We start from the raw sequence: 7,400 nt of genomic DNA on the forward strand, positions 1-7,400 counted from the left end.
AAATTATGGGGATATAAACACACCAACACCGGTTGTCATGTGTTGGGGTGGGGGACAAACACAGACACAAAGACACACACACATCGATATATATATACAATAAGATTCTTTCAGTTTCAAAAACACTTCTTTACGATTGTTTAACGTGCCAAGCTTCTTAAAGTCCTTAAGAATTTTTCTTCTCTCTGTGATGCAGATCTTGCATGTGTGTGTGCTATGCGAATAATTAGGTATGGTGTAGGAAGATGGGGTAAGTAGTTGTGTAGGAAAGGGGCATAGAGGTAGATAGGAAGAAAGTATGTGTTTGTTGGGAGTTGGGTGATAAAAAGTTTTGGTGAGATTTACTCTGGTTTGATGTTGGAACTTTGTTATTGTTTACAGTTTAGTCAGGCATGGAAATAAACATGTAAACAGAGATCTCAAATTCAAATCTCAACATTCCTTGTATGCAAAACTGGTTTTTGTCGTGCTTTAAGATTCACAAAAGAATGTTAGTAGATAAATCAGTCATTCACACATTATAGATCAGAATGCTGTTGAATTGGTGTAGTTGTTATATTTCTACTAAGCAATTTTAAACAAGGTGTTTGGGGAAGCTAGGATTGGGGAGACTATGTTGCTCAAATATTTCTTAGGGTTTCTCTAGTTTGTTTCTAGTGTTACTAATTGTATTAGTATTATATTTTTTTTAGATGAATACACACAAATAATTATATGAGATCACCAATACATCCAGATGAATCAAACAAGATGATGCATTTATCCATAGCTATACCTATTTATAAAGAGATATTCTTTTATTCTTTCATTCTTTTATTTGTTTCAGTCATTTGAATACTGCCATGCTGGAGCACCGCCTTTAGTTGAACATATCGACCCCAGGACTTATTCTTTGTAAGCTTAGTAGTTATTCTTTTGGTGTCTTTTGCTGGACTGCTAAGTTACGGAGACAAACACACCAACATCGGTTGTTAAGCAAGGGTAGGGGGCACAAACAGACACACACACATCTACATATATATATATATATATATATATATATATATATATATATATATATATATATATATATATATATATATATATATGTGTAATAATATAAATAATATATATATATATATATATATATATATATGACAGGCTTCTTTCAGTTTCCGTCTACCAAATCCACTCACAAGGCTTTGGTCAGCCTGAGGCTATAGTAGAAGACACTTACCCAAGGTGCCACACAGTGCGACTGAACCCAGAACCATGTGGTTGGTAAGTAAGCTATTTACCACACAGCCACTCTTGCGCCTTTAAAAATATGCAACACTTCAAGAAATTTCAGTGTCATCCTTGTGCAGGGGCCACGCTAATCTTCTCTGTATTGTACCAATTTTAGTATATGTATTGCTGAAGTAATATATATGTATAAGCAGTATAAATATAGCAATATAAATGCACTTATGGATCAGTGTAATCTCATGCATACATATGTATACCTATATGTAACGAAAAATATATACTCACATGGCTGTATATATATATGTGTGTGTGTGTGTGTGCGTGTATGTGTGTGTATGTGTGCATACGTGTGTGTGTGCGTGTGTGTGTATCCATAGTTATGCATACTCATACAAATATACAAATATATATGTAAAAGAAATAGCGCTTAAACCAAGAGTTTGTTCTAAGATCTTGTGTAAAATGATCTAAAAAAATAAGAGAAAATATATACTGCTATATATATGTATATATGTCCAGATAGACCAATATGCTCATTGTTACTAGACATATATGTACCTCCCTAAAATATATATATATAGACATATTCAAATATATGTTTGCGTGTGTTCATGTTTTTGTTGTTTATACTCTCAGTTTGTGAACTGGTATTCATTTGTTTATATCTCTGTAATGTAGCAGTTTGTCTAAAATGACTGACAGTATAAGCACCAGACTGTAAAGAAATAAATACTGGGGTGGAAATTTTCACGGCAGTACCCTAGCATGGCCACAGTTCAATGGCTAAAAGAATTAAAAGAATGAAAGAATAAAAGAATTACAGTTTGTAGTTGATGAATTAGCACAAAATAATAATTAGATCAGAGTAAACAATGAATACAAATGCATTAATAGGGCCAGGCCAGGTTGAGTGGTGAGAAATTTTCTTCCCAACTACATGATTCTGGGTTCAGTTCCACTGCATGACACCTTAGGAAAGTGTCTTCTATTACAGCCCCATTCTGACCAAAGCCTTGTGAGTTGATTTGGTAGATGAAAACTGAAAGAATCCCATTGTGTGTGTGTGTGAGCATGTGTGATATTCTATCTGCTTGAATTCATTCTAGAAAGACCAAATCTGAAACTTTGTGATTACAAAACAGATGTCTTAATTTTTCAGCCATTCTGTATCCACAGGCAGTGGTCAGTTTTGAACCAGCAGGGCCTTACCCATTTAACTAATTTGTGGCTGTGTGGTAAGAAGTTTGCTTCCCATCGCCTGGTTCTAGGTTCAGTTCCACTGCATGGCACCTTGAGCTAGTATCTTCAGCTATAGCTTTGAAACCAACCAAAGTCTTGTGAGTGGATTTGGTAGACAGAAACTGAAAGAAGCCTGTCATATGTATATATGTGCATGTGAGTCTGTGTGTGTGTGTGTGTGTGTGTGTGTGTGTGTGTGTGTGTGTGTCTGAGTGTGCATGTGTGTATGTGTGTGTGCATGTGTGTATGTGTGCATGTGTGTATGTATGCATGTGTGTATGTGTGCATGTGTGTTTGTCCCCCATCACCACTTGACAACAAATATTGGTGTGATTACATCCCTGTAACTTAGCAGTTCAGCAATAGAGAACAATATAAAAAGTACCAGGCTTAAAAAAAACAGAAAAAATTAAGTACTAGAGTGGATAAATTTGACTAAAAATTTTTCAAGGCAGTACCCCAGCATGGCTGCAGTCTAATGACTGAAACAAGTAAAAGATAAAAGATCAGCTAGAGATTCATAGAAAGCAGGGTTTATTATGCACAAAAATGTGATGTGTGTTGCCTTGTGAACACTCTAGTGAAATCGCTTTAATGATGCATAGAACTACTGTGTGGGTTATGGTTAAGTTTGGTGGAGTGAAAAAGAGGTCAAATGTCTTTTTTTTTTCTAAGAGACTGTGTTTCAAAGAAGGGAAAAGAGATAAATGAAGATACTAATTTCTGAAAACAGTTTGAGAATAGCAAATGGCTTGGTATCTGTGTTAATGGTGTCAGTGTGAAGGCCAAGAGGATTTGTGTATGTTGAAGCAGACAGATTGAGAACTTCAGAAAGTGATGTTTTGTGATAGATGTCCTCAATACAGGGTGATTGATAATCAAACAACTGTTGGTGTTTGGGGAGTTCAGAAAGTGAATAAAGGTGGCAGATGACTTAGAGAAATAGGTGGAAGTCTTTTTACTGTGAGATTCAGTTGAGAGAGGTGATTGACAGAGAGAATGGATTCTACATGAGTAGATACCACCTTTTAGAAAGATATTCTATATGTAGAGTGCATCCTAGGCTAAAGAGAGATAGAGAGAGAGAGAGAGAGAGAGATTGAGAGATAGAGAGAGAGAGAGAGAGAGAGTTGGAAGTGAGGAGGAAGAGAAGATAAGTGATTTGTATTGCAGAGGTAAAATAAGATTTTGTGGGTTTTTCTTTTTGGTTATTGTCAGGAGAGCAGTAAGAGCTAGACTGGAGCAAAGTCCACACATATTTATGTAGATGAGGGAGAATTGTCTGGAGAATACTAAAAATTCCTATTAAGCAGTGTACAATAATGCTATGTACTAAAACTGTGAGCTGATGATGAGGAAGTCAATAGGGTATTGGCTAAACTACCAAAAAGGTTGTGGCTGAGAGAATATAATGAATAAACTGTTTTATAATATAGTCCAACGATTTGATTCAGCCAGATATTTTGTTATAAATGAAAACACTAATTCTAGCAGAACTCATTGATTCTTAGATGCTTTTTAATTGATTTATTTTCTTCATCTGCCAGACAGATTTCAACATGGTCATTTGTTTGTATTCTGTCACTACTGCTACAATTAGTTTGTAGTCAAAACATTTAATATTCAGTGACCCAGTCCACCTAGCCAGCTATAAATGGTTTGCATATAGTGATATGATTTTGTTTGTTTTTGTTCTTTTTTTATGTGAATAATCTATTTGAGTTATTTATTCTTTAAAAATTCTATAATTTTCTATGCCAACCAATGTGCTGCCCTCTACATTTATTTAGTGATTCTCTCATTACTATTTCAGCAAGTTTGATGAAGTCTATCAATGGCAGATGAGATCATAATAAGAATCAAATATGCTTGGAGTTATCTCACATACTTACCTAAATAATCAAAATATTAAATATTCATTATTAAAATAATTAAACTGAATTAATTATTTAGTAATAATTTTTTCTCTCTCTCTCTCTTTATTGCATAATTATTTATTGTTAGCTTTTTAATGTTCTTTGTATTAAGCATGTTAACACTAATTTAATCAAACAGTGGGAGCATTATTAGATTTATGAGTATTCTTTTGGATAACAATGATGAATTCTTATCTTAACTGCAGAAGAGTAAGTTCAAACATGTTGACTTATTCTGGATACATTACATAAAGATGATGTCTTAAGAAGGTAGATCAACTGCAAAAATATTATTAGCATGTCAGACAAAATACCTTGTAGCAATTGTTCTAGTCATTTACATTCTGAGTTTGCTGAGATCAACGTTTGCTTGTTGAGATAAACTTTGTTATTCACACTTCCAATCCTTTTAAGACATTAAATAAAGTACCAGTAATGTGTTGGGGTTCATCTAATTAGCCAATAGAGGTTGGTGATTTCCCTAATCTCAGACAAATCTTGTTAGTACTGTTTGTGGTTTAACCCTTTAGCATTTAGACCGACCATATCAGGCCTAAATATTCTACCTGTTTTATGCTCAAACTTGTCAGATTTGGCCTCTCACATCTGCTCTACAATGGCATTCAAAAAACAAACAATCACATCATAGAAATCTCAAAGCTACATGAATAAATAAGCATTACATTTTGCAGAATAATCTGAATACTAAAGGGTTAAGGATCTACTGTGGACGTGTATAATACCTACTAGCCAAAATATTACTGTGAGAAACAGTATATTTTTAGTTTTGAAAGACATGTGTTCAATGCAAGTCAATGGTAGAAATAAAAGAAGCATTAAGTAGTGTTGCTTCAACTGAAATGTAGTTGCATAAGTTTAATATGTTGTAGAGGAGAAAAATACAGATGAATCTTTTCTTACAAATAAATGCATATATTTTTATGTCACTACCAATCCTCAGAAAATTTTGGAAAAATTTTATAGAAAGGAAGAGTTAACAATGTCTTTTTAGCCAACAAAAGTTCTTGGTTAATTTTTGTGTATTTGTATTAATCATTGGTATGCTTTGAGAATGTTTTAGTTGCACTATTGGCAATATGTATATACATCAGAATGTGTGTGCACTTGGTACAAGTCTTTTGTAGCCATGTGTATGCATGCAAAATGAATTTAGGGTTCTGTTAAAAGCAGTGTCTGTCAAAAGTGCATGGGGTGGAGTGGTGAGTGTTTTTGCAAACAACTTAGGAGTCCTCTGATATCAAAATTGGTGCAACAGTGAAGACACCATTTCCTAAGGGCATCCAGTGCTTGCCCAGAGTCAAGAAGTTTATTTGGCCTTTGACCAGGTATCCTTTTAATTAATGCTTCGACAATGTGGACATGGATGATCTGTTGTCAAGGATGGGCTGATAAACATTCTTGATTGGACAAAATACACATCAGACACACAAAAAAGAAAATTCTTGTTTCCCTGCAAAAAGCATATGAATAAAATGAACTCATTTGTAACTGAGGTCCATGAGTCACGGGTGAAAGATTGTTGTGGACTGAGAGTTGAGGTCTCACATTCTTGCCTGGATTTCCTGTTAGAAATTCAATGGATTACAGGAGTTATTGCCATATTAACTGCTTCGCTAATGGTCATTAGTGTTAGCAGTTGCCTATTAAATCATTGAGCTGCAATACAGGAATCTCCTTAAATTTCTATATTCAGATCACATTGTGTTTTCTTCTTTTTTTTTAATATATATATAGAAGTTAAGTCATTTGTTATTTCAGGGACACGAAGCTATACAAGTGAAATAGCCATTTTATCATGTAACAAATAAATATTTTAACGTTAGCCACACACACACATATATATATGTTACTGTATTACATTATATATATATATATATGTCATGTAATACAATAACACGCACACGTACAGACATATCCTTCTAGCTCTCTTGTTTTATTTTTATCTGTAATTAATTTATTTATATATTTTTAGGCTTCCTAAAAATACATAAAATACAATCAAACAACAACAACAAAAAATCAAAAGATCAAATAAAATAAAATCATTGATGTACAATTTCAGGACAGGAAAATATCGAAGTCTGATATGAAATAATTTGCATTTCCAACAAAAAAAAAAAGGCAACAGTAACAGCATAACAAAAAAACAAGAAGAAAGTTGTTTTTTTAAAAAAAATAAACTATGACATCAATAACAACATAAACAACAACAGCAAACTTTCTCGTTTTTCCTATTTTTTTTTTCTTTTTGCTATTCTACTGACCTATTCTATTATCTCTATTATATGGTGTTCTGATTTTATAATCAGGAATATATTTTTTTCTGATATCACACATAATTCTTTATTAAGATTCAAATTCCAGGCAAAAACAAAACACACACACACATGCACACACACAAATACACAAACATATATATATATATGTATGTATGTTATATACATACACTCACTCATACACACATATATATATTAAGCAAAAAAAAATGAAAATATATTTATTTTTAATTTTTATTCTTCCAATATGAAAACATATTCAAAAAAATTAATTTCAAAGTGAGACACTCTTTCATATTTAAATATTTCTTGATTGGTAATTGTGCTTGAGGAACTGTTTCACCAATCATTTATTAAATGAATTTAGTTTCTTTGTATGACAAGGATTTTTATTCTATTATCAAACATCTAGAATACCTCAATGGTAACGCCTGTCCTAATCAGATAATGATAAATTTTAATTTTAACAATACGCCTAATTTTTACCTTGCGTGTTGTTGTTCTTATTTTTATTTTTATGTGTCTTTTTATTAATTTTTTTCAATTTTTTTTTCAATTGTTATCATTGTATATATTTTTAACTTCGGTCTCTCTTGGTCTCTCTTCTTTTTTTCTTGATGTCTCTGTCTGTCTGTGTATATGCCTGTCTCTTTCTCTCCTTCTCTACCTCCCTCCCTCCCTCTCTATCTCTCCCTCTATCTATCTACGTATCTGTCTGCCT

At 32.9% G+C, this 7,400-nt stretch overlaps 1 non-coding gene across 1 annotated transcript; it reads right to left on the reverse strand.

Annotated features, from left to right (window-relative positions):
• Positions 1–1,300: 1,300 nt before the first annotated feature.
• On the reverse strand, positions 1,301–1,407 carry LOC128248966 (U6 spliceosomal RNA). The gene has a single exon (XR_008265112.1). It is a non-coding gene; the product is annotated as a U6 spliceosomal RNA (small nuclear RNA).
• Between the last annotated feature and the right edge of the window lie 5,993 nt (positions 1,408–7,400).

The sequence above is a fragment of the Octopus bimaculoides genome, chromosome 10 (assembly GCF_046866305.1).
Source record: "Octopus bimaculoides isolate indiv1 chromosome 10, ASM4686630v1, whole genome shotgun sequence".
NCBI lineage: Eukaryota > Metazoa > Mollusca > Cephalopoda > Octopoda > Octopodidae > Octopus > Octopus bimaculoides.